Consider the following 15,932-nt stretch of genomic DNA (forward strand, 5'->3'; position numbering starts at 1 on the left):
TAATATTAGAGTATACAGTGCTAATATAATACTGTATCATAGAGTATTCTTGATGTATAAAATAGTCTTTTCTAAGTGATTGAGACTCCTCCTACAACCAACAGAAAGATAGTCTTTGATTTCTAGTTAAGCAAACCCACAACTCCCAGTCCCTACCCTTATCTATTCCAAACTACAGTTTCCAGAATGGAGGGTGGACTCAAAAAACCCTCAGTATATAGCATTAGTTCCTCAAAAGCAGTGGTTCTCAATCTTCCTAATGCTGCAGACTTGACCAGCAACCATAAAATTATTTTTGTTGCTACTTCATAATTATAACTTTGTCACTTATGAATCATAGTATAGACATCTGACATATGAGATATCTGATATCTGACCCCCTCAAAAAGATTGTGACCCACAGGTTGAGAGCTATTGCTCTAAAGAAGAGTACACTGTGTCTGCAGTTGTGTCTTCTCCACCACTGGATGCTGGGCTTTGGCACCCTGGGAGAACAGCTTTGCTCTAGCAGGCAACAATTATCACTTGGTTAAGTCCCAGTTTATTAACAACAAGACTGTATTTCTACAAAACAAAGACAGTAAATGTCACTGACATCCTTGATATTGTAACATTTGTTTCTTTTGGCAGCCCACTCAAGAATATTGTCTATCTCTTTGGTATTCTGTGTAATCAAGGAAGAAAGGAACAGGGATTTGGAGGGTGGTTTGTTTTGGTTTGGCTTGGTTTGGATTTTTTGCCTTTACAGGATGGAACGGGAAGTCTGTGAACCCTGGGGGAGAGGAGAGCTAAAGAAGGACAAGAAATCTATCCTTTGTTAGAGACAATAAGACCGATACAAAAGGAGAGTGAAAGTCTAAATGGGGGTGGGGAGAGACAGGTTTATTTGAATCCCTACACTGCCTGTGACTGAGTCCTGCCCCCACAAGAGCTATGACTCCATCAACTTCCTGCTTCACCTCAAGAGACACCATTCCATTTTCAAACTTTGAAACTAACAACTGGTTTACAATTCTTTCAAATAAAACCAATACTCATTTGTGAGGTGATAAATTAACTAAAAAAAAAAAAAGGATAGTTCTGGCTAACGCAATCCTTTCACTCCTTAAATAAATACTGGGGTGGGGAGCATGGGTTATACTGTCTTTAAAGGGAAGAGATAAGGAATTGGGGTGGGGAGGGAGGTCTTCATCATAGGTTAATGGCAGCTAGCGGTTTTATTATGACATCTTCCATACAGTGTGCTTGGATCATATCCACCAACTCCACTACTCACGTTTGTCCCTTCCTTCTGCCTACATCTCTAATACTTCTCCCTTCTCAATTCATGTCCTGTGTTTTTATAGAGCTATATATTTTATACCACAGTACATGGAGCATCTTCATAGTTCCCCAAAGTTGACTGGGATTCTGAGTTTTATAATCATGAATGCGGAGTGTGGCACTCTATATAAATATATATCACAAAACTACAGAGATATATTAAGGGCCATTCAGAAATTGTTGGAAATACTATTCTAATCTCAATCCAAAATTCATTTAATGATTTTTATAAGTAAAACTCAAACAGCTGGTTTAAAATCAAACAATCTAATACAACACAGTACAAAGTAGACTTATCTATACACAATGATGTGTTAAGACCAGAACCTGGGTCTCTTATACCCCCTCCCATTGAGGTTTACCTCCACCAGGCCACATTCTAGTCCTTTTTTTCTATATTGTGTTATTTCTAGTTAGGAAAGAAAGTATTTAAACTGGTTCTATTGATGGCTTAGCTCAAGAAAAGATATTTTTATAAAGAAGGAAATAACCATGGCTATAATCCAGTGGTGTGTCACAGTATAGGTTTGAGGACCCAAAAGCCAAAGATAGGTAAACAAATTATATATAAACTGAAGCTAAGATGGAAGGAAAAGTTTAGTATGCAAGAGAAAGGGCAGAAAAGAATACCTACATAAGGAGAGATGAGGATAGAGGACTGTAAACCAATTGGAGGTTGGAAAACAGGGATCAGAATTCTAGTGTAAATAAAAGTAAGACAGTCTAGCTAGAAGGTTAACAAGAATCAATGTGATATCAATATCCCCAAATGTTAAGCTTAGTTAGGATAAATTTAATCCCAGAGGGTCTTAGACACAAAGCAGCCACTAACCGTGACCAGACATGAGAGACTACAGTAATAGAGTACTGGGCAAACACTGGCCTGCACTGGAGAGACTTGGTGAACAGACACAGGTCCACAGTCTCAGTGTGGTGGCAGAGCAGGGCACAGACTTCTAGGGGCCAGATTGTAAGTCAGATTAAAATCATTCCTGTTTCCAGTCAAGACTGGCTCAAAAGCCTGAGAGGCATCAGCTGGCCCAACATTCATGCCCCCAGAAGTTCATACGCTGAACTTCTCGTGCAAATATTGATTCCACTAGGAGATGAACCTTTGGACAGTTGGGTCAGAGGATAGAGTCCTCACTGTTGGTGGTTGGCATCCTCATAAATGAGTCTTGGAGAGCAAGCTAGAACCTTCTGCCATGCGGAACAGTGGGAAGGCACAAAGCAAGCTCTCGCCCAATGCTGAATATACTGGGGCCTTGACCTTTGACCCTGAAGTCTCCAGACCTGTGGGAAATAAATTTCTGTTTATAAGCCACTCACTTTATGGTATTTTGTTGGAGGATTCTGAATAAACTGAGACAGACTGATTATATGGGTGGAGTCAGATGATCCCAGACAAGAGAAGAAAAGGAAGCAGGGACTGAAACCCAGGCCAAACCTAACATCCCCTTCCTGAGAGAACTAATGCTTTTATGACTTGTAGACACTACTCTGACAACCCAACCAGCCAGACACATAGCACAGCCACAGTCACAATAAAACAATTATCTTCTTATCTACCACTATGCTACAAACATATCTCAGATCTTCAATAACTATGTGTTGAATGAATGAACACCCACATGCATGGCCATGTGTTTGGTAGGTTGGAATTTGATCTTCCAAAATTGTCTGTTACCAGTTCTCTATCATGTAAAGAATTCCCTAAAACACCATTTAAAACACAGAGACATCAACAGGTTCCATATTTTATGATTCTGTTTATATAAAATTTTCTAAAAATAAAACTGTAGAGATATGGAATGGATCACTGAGTTTTAGGGGTTGGGAAGAGAAAGGAGGGTGTGGCTAAGAGAATTCCATTGGGGTGACAATAGTCCTGTATGTGGTCTAAGCCAGAGGTCCTCTGAGCAAGACACAAGAGTACAATGTCATACAATTACACACAAAGACAGAAAAATAACTGCATGTCAGTGCCATCAAATCTGAGTGAGGTCTTCAGTCTCATTCACTATGTTATGTCTATATTAATCTCTTGGTTTTGATAATGGAGTTTTGTTACATACATTGTCACCTCTGGGGAAATGTGGGCAATAGGCACAAAGCACTCGTATTACTTAATTTTCTGTTGTGATAAAATGCTGTGGCTAAGGCAACTATCACCATTGTAAGACTACATCACCATCGTAGTGGGGAAAGTATGGCATCAGGCAGGCATTAATATTGAAAGTGAGTGAGGAAAGCAACTGCAGTGTTTGCCTGGGACTTCCTCTCCATCCCTAAAGAGATCCTACATGGCTGTCACATGTTCTTGTTTCATAAATACTTATGAAGAACCCTTATTTACTCCTGACAGCTATCCAATAGGATAACATCTACCCCAACAACTGTCCAATAGGATAATGCCTACCCCACCAACTATTCAATAGGATAACACTTATCCTACCCACCAACTATCCAATAGGATAATGCCTACTCCACCAGCTATCCAATAGGATAATGCCTACCCCATCAACTATCCAATAGGACAATACCTACCCTACCCACCAACTATTCAATAGGATAATACCTATCCTACCAGCCAACTATCCAACAGGATACTACCTGCCCTATCACATTACAGGTGGAGTCTCTGAAGTTTAAAGGTTTTCATAGAACACTGTAAAGATTGTGCTGGGTAAACTGAAATGGAAAGCTCGACTTTGGCTCCTGAAATGCAAGTGCTGGGGCTAATTAGACGTAAACAGTCTCAGAACTCATTTTCTTCCCTTAGTCACTCTAAAGTTGAAGTGGAGAGCCAGTCTTGCTAAGCTTTCAGTTGCTATAACAGAATAACAGAGAAATCTAAAAAAGGCCAAAATTATTTGGATCATGGTTTCGGAGATTGCCATTTGATTCCAGTGCTTCTGGGCCCACTGGGGTGTCACAGTGGCAAGCATACAGTGAAACCTTACAGTACACAAAAGTCAGATAGAGAGAGAGGCAGAGACAAAACCCTTCAGAGACATGCCCCTATGACCCAATTTCTCCACCCATTTCCCACCTCATTAACAGCCTATTCAGCCATGAGCCCATCAATGATTCATTCACTGATGCCCTTCATTGACCACAGCATCCCTCAGCAGCACCAGTGACTAGGAATCAAGCCTTTACCATAGGAGCCCATTGGAAGGAAACATGATTACCAAATCATAGCAAGGTCCCATGTCATCATTGGTAGAATTCCTGACTGAATAGGAAATATATTTAAGATCCACTATCAGTACCTTAAATCCATATATGTGTCTTCCCTTGTAATAAGCTTTAAGAATAAATAACACAGAAATTTTTACATTCTCTTCGCATACATTGGCTCTACTCACTGAGCCCTCAGAGGTAACCTCTGCTCTTGCATATCCCATGCCTCACACGGGATTGCTGCAAAAAAAAAAAAAAAAAAGACTTTCCAAACACATCAACATTGAAAGTGCAAAAACGATTTTATTTTTCAACTTTCTGAGTGTTTAAAAATATTTTTTTAAAAAGAATGTTGTCTCCTTAAGTGTAACTGTTTAGACAGACTGCATTAATAGACCCCCCAAAACTCTCAGCTGCTACCTGTGAATACCATTCTCCATTTTCCCCTACAAGAAAACTACATTTGCTTTTCTCCTTGACATAGTAGTAATAGAATATTCTACTCCATCCAGTCCCTTTTTCTGGGCCCTCCTTTACTGGCATCAATCCTTCCTCAAAACCCTCCAGTGTAAATCTCAAGGTTGCTAAGACTTCCTTACCTCTGCTACCACTCTGGCCTCTGAGCAGCAGGGAGAAGAGGGAAGCATACTACCCGAAATTCTCATGAGATCTGGAACCCATGGCTCACATAAGACCTGCCAGCATCTCTCCAGAGAACCTGGTAGCCAGCTACTAAGGATGTCTTGCTATAATCTACAGCATCATCTTGGGAAAGATGCTACATTTGAAAGTAAAACCAGGCAAAAGTGTGGCTGGGAAACTGGACATCCAGGGATCATCAATCTTCCTAGACAGAAGAGACATCTACAAGGCATCCTTTCTATGCTTCTGGCTTGGAGCAGAATTGCCTATTGTCCCTAAAATCTCATCATTTGAAGTGGTCCTGTCATTAGGTTCAAGTTTATCAAAATTGAAGGTTGTATCCCAAGAAGAAGATTGCCAAGCCAAGCATGGTGATGCAAATCTTTAATCCCAACTACTTCTGAGACCTGCCTGGACTACAGAGAAGTTTAAGCTGACCTGTGCAACTTGGTAAGGCCCTGCCTAAAATGTAAAAAGAAAAAAAACAAAAGGCTGCTGTGAAAGAATCTTCTCTAGAAATGACTACGTATACAGGACTGGAAGCACGGCAATATCAATAGACACGCTAGCAGGGAAACGGAAATTTTCACAGTGTTCCATCCCCAGACAAAGAACTATAGACAACCAATGACCAGGGAAGAGAATTAACCTTTCTCAGGTGTGAGCTCTCTAACTGGTTATCCAACACAAAAATGTCAGCCCTGAAGCCATATGTACACAAAAAACAAAAGTGAACTTAGCAGGTTATATTTACTTTATGTATATGAGTACACTATGGCTGTCTTCAGAACAGAGGATGGAATCCCATTTTTACATAGTTGTGCATACATGTATATGTACATAAGACTATAAGCATAACAGTCTAAGAAAACAAGGCTATCAATTTGAGAGTGGGTAGACAAGGCAGGGTTTGGAAGAAGAAAGGGACAGGGGGGAAAATGATGTATTTCTATTTTAATTAAAATGTATTTTTATAAAAACAATGAAATGAAAAGATGGGTAAGTATATGGAAAATTGTAGAGTACTTGCCTAGAATGTACAAGGCCCAAAGTTTAATCCCTCCCTATTACCACAGAGAGAGGAAAAGAGAAGGAGGGAGGGAGAGAGGGAGGGAGGGAGGGAAGGAGGGAAGGAGGGAGGGAAGGAAGGAAGGGAGGGAGGAAGGAAGGAAGGAAGGAAGGAAGGAAGGAAGGAAGGAAGGAAGGAGTGGGTCTCCTTTTTCCTCATGGGTTGTTGGCCACCAGCCCAAGAGGACAAAGGGTACAGAAACATCTAGCAGAGTTCAGACAACAGTAAGTATGACAGAGAGAATTTCAGCTTCAGAGGGACAGCTCATTTTATTGTTCCAGAAAGGACTCCTAGAGTAACATGTGGGAAGGGCTGATTGGCCATAACACAGTACCTAATTATCATATGGATGGGAGGAAAGAGCAGAATTTACAAGCCAGTCACGCAGTGCTTGCAGGAAGCTCCTGGAAAGGTCATCCTCCAAATAGAGTCAGGCATCTGTGCTCAGAGACTCTCCAAACAAGGTCAGACAGAGAAAGAGAAACTCCACTGAGAAAGGGGTCTTCCATTTTGTGCAGAGCTCAGAGAGCTAGAGAGATATAGGACATGGTGGACTTAGTCCTTAATAGCAGGGTTCTCCAACAGGAAGGAAGGAAGAGAAGGAGAGAGAGGGAGAGAAGGAGAGAAGGAGGAAGGAAAAGAAAAAGAGGGAGGAAGGGAGAGGGAAGGGAAGGGAAGGGAAGGGAAGGGAAGGGAAGGGAAGGGAAGGGAAGGGAAGGGAAGGGAAGGGAAGGGAAGGGAAAAAATATTCAAGCTAGGTATGGTAATGCATGTCAATAATTCCAGCACTAGTGAGACTAAACAAAAAAGGGTCAAGGCTAACCTGGATTACATAGTGACTTTCTCAACAACAATAATAACAACAACAAACAAGAAAACAAAAGCAGGAGCTGGCTCATTGTAGCAACATATACTATCAGACTCCTATCAGAAGCAGACTGCCATACTTAGTACTGGGCACAATCTGTTGTGGTGGTTATGAATTAATTACAATAGCATCAGCTGACTTGCCTGAGACCCCTGAGGCAACAACAACACAAGGTATGAGCATGTATTATGTTTAGTCTACAAAAACTCTTCCCAATAAGTGCTACTATCTTGTTTTGAAGATGATAGAATTGAGATGCAGAGGTTAAGACATTCATGGCCATTGTACGCCTGAATTTGAACACAGACTCCTGTGACCTCAAAAACAGTGTTCATACTATGGTGCCTGCACTTCCTCCCATCCTAACAATTGACCATGGGGAAAAAGGAAGAGTGATTATTATGTATGAGCTCTGCACAGTGTATGTCTGTCTCTCTTTAAGCTAGAAAGAAATATTACCAGTCATAAAGAAAACCAGCCCATGGGAAGCTGTGGATTCTTCCACTAGATAATGTTAAACAAGAAATGTCATTGTTAAGCTTCAGGCTTCCTGAAGAGGGAGGGAGGGAAAGAATGGCTTTCCACCTCCACCAACATTTTTCAGGCCAATAATTCCAGGGAACTTTGTTCCCAACTCAATACCTGTCTCCATTCTGTGGAACTGACAGCTGTGCTGGAGACTAGGCAAACATCTGGAAAGCGGGTGCTTGATTTTGCGAGTGCCAGAGGACACACAGCTGAGCTGCACAGCTGAGGGGACAAGGGAGGAAATGTCTTATATTTATATAGCACCTTCCATTCTCCCTAAGCCCCCTTCAACAGGGAGGTGATGGGGGTGGGCAGGAGGTGACTGGAGGGCCACCAGCCATGGAACAGCTGCACAGGGGAGTAAGGGAGCTTTCACAAGGAGGGCAGGAAGTGAAACACAGAATGCAGGCAGCCTCAGAGGGAGGGCTGGGGAAAGTGGAGGGGAAGAGGCTAAGCACTCACCCCCACCCCCACCCCCACCTGTCTAAGGAAGTCCTGGTTAAAATCAGAGACCTGTAACTGCCATTTCTCCTTGGGGAAGGTGACAGAGGGAGGAAAAGGGCATTTGTCTGGTAATTCAAAAGGAAGCATCACATAGGCAACATTTGTCTGCTCTTCCACCACATTCCCTGCTCCTACCTGAAGATGGCTTTGCCCATCTGTGCTGGTGGCCTAGGTTTGCACTTCCTTTAGAGCCCTTTATTTGGCTTTTACTCCATACCTGGAGGTGAGAACATCTTGCACTGTTAGTGGGAGTTTCTCCTTCAGGTACACTAACACAGAACACATTCTGATCAAGAGTCATGAGCCAACCCATGTCATCTTAGATACCCCAAGGGCAAGTCTTCACAGTCCCTTCATTGTCACTCCTTTAAGTCCAGTCTCCCTGGGTCCCTCACCACTGTTCCCTGAAAGACTGGCTTCCACTGTGGATACCATCATGTCACTTCCCCATAGCATGGCCATAGAGATATCTTCCATCAGCCTTGCTCTTAATGTTTGTCTCCCTCTTTTTTCTCCTATTCCAAGACAGGTAGAGGCTCCTGGTAGGTTTAGGCTTTTAGAAGTGACGGCCACAGTTGAGGAGATGCTCAATTGGTAATATGTTCATCTTGTTGTCCTGCAAGCAGGAGGATATGAGTTTGATCCTCAGAACACAGGCAAAGGAAAGGGGGGTGGGGGGGTGGGGGGGTGGGGGGTGGGAGAAAGCCTAGCATGGTATCACATGTTTGTAATCCCAGTTCTTGAGAGGCAGAGACAGAAGAATTCCTGGGGCCTTCTAGGCAGGTAGCCTGGCCAAATGGACATGTTGCTGAAGAGTGAGAGACTCTGTCTCAAATATAAGGTAGGGAGCATGAATGACACAGGAAATTGACCTCAGGCCTCTATACCCATATATATTTACCTACACACACATAGAGACAGGTTTAAATTTAGATCCTCCATCCCACCCTTGTACATAGTGAAGACAAAAATGTGGTACATACATATACAGCCCTTTGTGTACTTTACACCATCTTAGCAGTTTGCAAATGTGCCTCTCTATTTTTTTTATTTTTTAGATTATAATATAATTACAATATTTATTCCTTTCCTCCCTTTAAGCTTTCCCATATAGCCCTCCTCTCTCACCTTCAAATTCACGCTCTCTTTTTTTTTCATTAACTGCAATCGCATGCAGTGTATGTGTGTGTGTGTGTGTGTGTGTGTGTGTGTGAGAGAGAGAGAGAGAGAGAGAGAGATTATATATTCCTAAATACAACTTGCTTAGTCTATGTAATGTTAACTTGTAGCATGTTTTCAGGTCTCACCATTTGGTATTGGATAATCAATTGGTGTATTCATCCCTGAAGGAAACTTTCTTCCATGCTCATCATTCCTTAGCTGCCTTTGGGTTTTTGTGTAGAATTGAGACCCCATAGCTTTTCCCTGTCCACTTTAGTATATCCACTGGTATCATTCTTGTTCAGTTCATATTGGGCAGTCATGTTGATAAGACTTTAGATGTACAGAGCCTGATATTCCCAGCCAATATAATCTCACAGCAAACCCCTTAACCTATAGATCTTACAGTCTTTCTGGCCCCTCTTTGTAAACTGAATTCTGCTTCAAAAACACTAACCTGGAAGTAATCAGGTTTTAAAGAAGTGTCTAGGACATTTTAAGAAGAAAGATTTATAGACATTCAAGTCATCAGCAAATGGTATATTCATGTTTAATTATTTAAAAAACAAACTTACATTTCTAAACATCTGAATTGAGTAATGTTTTTAACTGGGACATGTGTTCCTTACCAGCTACTCAAATAAAAATGTGCCCTCTAGAAACAAAGCAGAGCATTTCCCCAGTTGAAGGGAGAGGGAAAAAATAGAGGTCATAGAAATTCCAAGTAGAACCATCAGATACCAAAACCTTTTTCCATAGTGAAATGTAAAAGTTATATATCACCATCCCAGATCTCTCTCAAATATTTCCTTTCTAAATTTCTTGGTCTGTTTACCACAACACAATTTGATCAAGATCCTTACTCTTCACCCTGGCCAAAATAACTCTTGGTCCTATGTTCTCTGCCTGTCTTAGTCTGTCTTAGTCTGTTGCTATTATAACAAATTACCTGAGGCTGGGTAGTTTATAGGGAAAGGGTTAAAAAAAAGAGAGCTAGTGGCATGGAGGAGGCAGCTCCAGCTCAGAGTCTTCTGAATGAATATGATATCACAACCTAAAACTGTTAAATAAGCATTCTCATGTTATCACCTGCTAAGTCAGAACAGAATAATTTCAGGAAAGAAGGGTCCATGGCTTGGAATTCTGACTCTGTTGCCAGATCTTCTACTTAGAGAAATTTATTGAATCTTCCCCTGACTCCACTTTATTAATATCAACTGCAAAATAGGTTCATGTTAGTGCAACTTCCAGATTGAAATAAGCATTAGAGTTGTATACTTGTAAGGAAGACACACCACACCTTACAAACTCATCCCTCTCCATTGCCTCCTTCTCAGACTACCTCAGAACAGGTACCATATTCATGCTTCTTCATTTTCCTTTCACTCACAAGACTTTCCAGGGAAAAATTTATCAAGAATGATTGGAGCCCCTTGTGGGGATTCAAACTACAGAGCACAAGGTTCACTCAGCATGTGACTAGGGAGGAGAGACACAGGACCAACATAGTCTCAGCTCCTACACAAAGAGCCTGTCCTTTGAGAAATGTTATCTTCTTAATTACTATCTAAGACTCAACAGGAAGAAGACTTTTAGAATTTTCCAGAACAGAATGAGAAATTGGCGGCCATCGCAATGACTGGAAGACACATACAACATCTTTTATCTACCATGTTGGTTTCTGCCAGCCCTCCATAACAGTAATCACTGTGATAGCAAGAGCTGCCTAAACTGCTGGAATGAAAGAAGGGGTAAATCAAAGTCAGTACATGGATGTGCGATGTGAGAGCTCAGTATGGGTAGGAAGTCCAGGCTCTTATCAAGGATTGATCCAGAGGCCCAGCATCTCAGCAAGTCAAAGGGCAAGTGACCCTGTCACATGGGAGAAGTCATATATAGTGCATGACTGTTCTTCAGTGCTTGTATGACTTATTGACCTCACAGACCTGAGGTTCCTAGGGACCACTTTAAACTATATGCCTCTTGGTCTCAGAAGTCACCACCCCACTCCAACAGCCATCAGGGCTCTTAGTATTCAGGTCTCCAATATGTATAAAGTAGGTGGCTGTAGGAATATCACAGGATGAGGCACTGCCCCAGCCTCCCAGGTACCTTCAGTGTCTTTGTAGAGATGGGAATAAAGATACCATTGATAGAAGCAAGGAAAGAAAGGAGATCTATGATGTGTCTTTCCTCCCTGTTCCCCACCTTAGTTATTTGCTGTAACAGACTACTCAACACAAGCAACTTAAGGAAGAAATTGTTTCCTTTGACTTCTGGTTTAAGAAAATACAGTCCATCATCCTAGAGAGTTCATGGTCACAGAAGCATGTAGCTGGAACTTCTTACCTTTCCATAGACCAGGAAATAGAACTTAGACTGGAAGTAAGCTCACTTTTCAAGGAGCTACTTCCTCCACCTAGAACTCTCCTTCTAAAGCTCCCAAAACAGTCCTAAGGCCCAGAGACAAGTGTTCCACATGAGAGTGTCTTACATCTCGCCTCACTTTCAACTAATTTCCTTTTATAACCTGGGATTAACCAAGGGGTGCCACAGCCCATGGTACCCTAGGCTCTCCTCCATCAATTAGATCTTGTTCAACCATGTTCACTGCTGCTCTATTCATAATAGCCAGAAATTGGAAACAACTTAGACGTCCCTCAACAGAAGAAGGGATAAAGGAAATGTGGTATATTACAAAATGGAGTACTGCTTGGCTGTTCAAAAAAAAATTGTAGGCAAGCAAATAGAACTAGAAAAAGAAATCATTCTGAGTGAGATAACTCAAACTCAGGAAGATAAATGTGCTACATATTCACTTATATGAACATGAGCCATTAAGTAAATGATAAGCAATCTACAATACATAGACCTAAAGAGGCTAGGTATAGAGGAAGGGACTAGGGGAGACACATGTATCTCCCTTGGAGGTGGAAATAGATTTTATGGGTGAACTGGGGGCAGGATGGGAATGGTAATGGGAAGATCAGGTAGGAAGGAAGCAGTTGAGGGAGGGAATGCAGGAAGGACATCTAGAATTGAGGGGCATTTGAGGTGTGGTATGGAGATTCAGTAAGTAGAAACTTCCTAAAATATATGAAGGCATTCCTAAAGAAGTCTCCAAATAACGAGGGAGACAGAGTCCCAACTGCACATCTTTTGTCAACAAAGCTTCTAGTACTGGGACTAGGTTACATCCAATTGACTTGTTGGCCAAAGAGGTCCCCAAACAACCTAAGCTGTTGCCAACACAATAGATTATTCTCCATGACTGAGAGCAAGGCCCCTTTGCTGAAGAACACAGCACCCACACAGCTCATTGAACACACATAGAACTTTGCTGTTCGTCTAGTGTCTTTGGTATGGGGAGGTATTCTGCAGACTAACAAAAGAGAAATGTAAGTACCAACCTAGCCACAAACCCTTTGATCTACACTGTTGCCCTACCTCCAAAATATGCTAGGGCAATGGTGGCACACAGCTCGTGGTAGTAACCAACCAATGTCTAATTTGACTTAAGGCCCACTCCACAAGATGGAACCCACACCTGACACTGTTTAAGTAACTTAGAACCAGTGACTAGATAGTCCAGAGACCTAGGGTAAAACCAAATACTTAAAAAAAATAATAAAAATTAGTGATAAAATGATTCTTAATAATATTCTGCTATACTCATAGTGCCTTTTTCAGCCATCACCAGAGAAGCTTCCTCTTGTAGCAGATGAGAACAAATACAGAGACCCAACTCCAGACATTATACAGAAAGAGAACCTGGAACACAGCTCTAAATGGCTGAGTCTCCATCAAATCCCTCCCCTCAGAGTTCAGGGAAACCTTGAGAAGAGAATGTGGAAAAAGTATAAGAGCCAGGGGGAATGGAGGACACCAGGAGAATAAGTCCATCTAAATCAACTGAGCAAGCCTCATATGACCTCACAGAGACTGAAGCAGCAATCACAGGGTCTGCCCAGGTTGGCACCATGTTCTCTACATTTATATTATAGCTTTCGGTGTAGTATTTTTATGGGATGCCTGAGTGTATGAACAAGTAGTCTCTGATTCTTGTGCCTTCTCTTTGGCTCTTTCCTTTCTGTTGGATTGCCTTGTCCAACTTTAGTGTGATGGATTTCATTTTATCTTAATTTAATTTAATTTTACTTTGTTATGTTTTGTTATTATCTCTTAAAAGCCTATTCTTTTCTAGTGAGAGACAGTAAGGAAGTGGATCTGGTTGGGAAGGAAGGTGGGGAGGAACTAGGAGGGGTATGGGTAGGGCAAACTGTAATCAGGATATACTATACAAGAAAAGAAACTATTTTCTCAATAAAAGGGGAAAATTGAAAAAAGAAAATGTATCAAGGTATACCCTGAGGTCAGTCTGATGGATAAATGAATAGTCTGGCTTCCTAGACCTTCCAAATGACTCTGATGTGTAGTTCCATATTATTCTTAATGTCACCAATAGAACTCAGCCTTGGTTGCCTTTTGTACCTGCCCCATGAACACATAGTCTACAAGATTCTATTCTTTGTCTTATACACACTTCTATTCTTTCTCCCTGGATCACCTCTCAAAAAAATCTGGTCTCAAAGATGGCTTTGGGAGGAGTCCAGCCCAACAAAAAGTATGTCTCCCATTACAATTTTATGATAATGAGCCTAATAGATATTAAACAATTACTACATAGTGGGACTGTGTTAGGTACTTTTTGTGCATTGTCTTATTGATCCTACTAGGTTGGTGCTTGGTAATTATATCAATCATGTCATAAAAGGAGGCTCGAAAAGGTTAATCAAGTTTCCCAAAGGTACTCAACTAGAAAACAAGTGGCAGAGGTGGATATGAAATATTAATTAGGCTTAAAAGATAGGTGATTGGCTGTCATGAGGTGTTCAAATGAACAGTTAGAATAATGGATGCATGTGGAGCTGTAGGAGCTCTGATGACAGTGTAAGAGAGGCTTATGGGAAGAGATTCGGGATCTTTGACCCTGATTTTCCATGACACCACCTCTCTGAGCATGGTGGAGCATCCCACAAAGTCCAAGCACAATTCAGTACCCAAACATTCCTCTTCCCCTGTCGGTCTCTATCCTGTTTTCCTTGCAAACTTAACTTCTAGTCTCATACAGAATTTTCTGGAAAGAGAGGAGGGACCAGAAGGAGAGGAAGATCCAGAAGAGTGAAGAGACCGTCCATTTCTCTTTGCTTCCCGCTACCTGAGTTCTTTCTGCCCTCCACACTTTGACAAATTCCTGGGACCATAGGCTGGCTCCCCATGTGGAAGTTGTTGGAAATCCTGTAGGGTTGGGAACTCTGACAGAGTTTGGTCTACAGTGAATCCAGATGGCCCTTCATGGAGCAGGGTTAACAGGCGAGGAGGGCTGCCTCCTCCCCAGATCCAACCCACCACAGGATACGTCCAAGTGAGAAACAGCCATCTGGAAACAGCCCCTCTTGAGCCAGACCAGGAAGGGAATGTGGTCTCAAAGGACCAGATGTTCTGAAAGTTGGAGTTCTGTGGGACATCCAGTGCACACGAACACACACACACACACACAATGACATCCTGCAGTGAATGGTGAATACACTGCAATGAAGACAGCTTCCTTTTACTGAAGGGATTCTCACAGTCTCAAAGAAATGTTTTTATGGGTCCATGAGGATAAGTCACTTCATGTATCAAAACTGGCTTCTCCCTGAAGAGCCTAGACAAACAAAGACCTCTCATGGTCTGTGAAATCTCATGGAGAAAGGAAATAAAGAGGCAACAAAGCAACCAAATTAACTGCTGTTGAGTACAAGAGGTGTATTTGGCATGCCACACCTCTGCTGAGCCATTTCTTAAGTGCTGTTTAGCCTTCTAATTCTGGGACTGACCAACCAGGGAGCAGGATTTCTTCATATTGTGCACACAAGAAGCCCTCACATGCAACCTAGAACATAAGAAATGTTCAACAATGTTGTGTCAATAAAACTGAATTAAACTGTTCCTGGGAGTGCTGGTCTCTGTAGGGAAAATGTTTCCTATATGGAGCTGTTCATCAGTGTTATCTCTCCAAGAGGCCAAACATGGGATGGATGAAAGAAACCCTCCATTCTTTTCACACCTTCTTAATACTCAGCTGAATCACAGGACAGAGAGTTGCAAGTTTAATAGGCACAATTAGATATCTAAGGTACCCAAGATCTGGAATTTGGGCTACTTTCCCACCAGAAAAAAAGAGTTGAGTTCAATCAGTTCTGAAAGCTGACGTGAAGACCAGATGTCAGGAAATGAGGATCAATTTTATCTCTCAAACTGAATCCAAAGAGGTACCATGTTTATTACTCTTGTTTAGTCTGTCATGTTTGGAGTTGCTGCCTAGATGGTGACCAGGAAACAGGTGAGGGTCATGGTCTCTAAGATGTCCAAAGCCAGTCCCTTCCTCTAAAAGAGAGTAATAGAGCAATGCTGACATGGAGAATGTCTCCCCTGCCCTAAGCTGGCACCATTTGTTCCTATACTTTACCTTCTTGACTCTCTTCCTGCCATCTGCAATTCATAGAGCAAATCATATCTTCCTGTCACATGGGAGTCCTTCATTATGTTGGTCCATATCTTTCTGTCACATGGGAGTCCTTCATTATGTTGGTCCATATCTTCCTGTCA

The sequence above is a fragment of the Grammomys surdaster genome, unplaced genomic scaffold, assembly GCF_004785775.1.
Source record: "Grammomys surdaster isolate TR1022 unplaced genomic scaffold, NIH_TR_1.0 126546, whole genome shotgun sequence".
NCBI classification, from domain to species: domain Eukaryota; kingdom Metazoa; phylum Chordata; class Mammalia; order Rodentia; family Muridae; genus Grammomys; species Grammomys surdaster.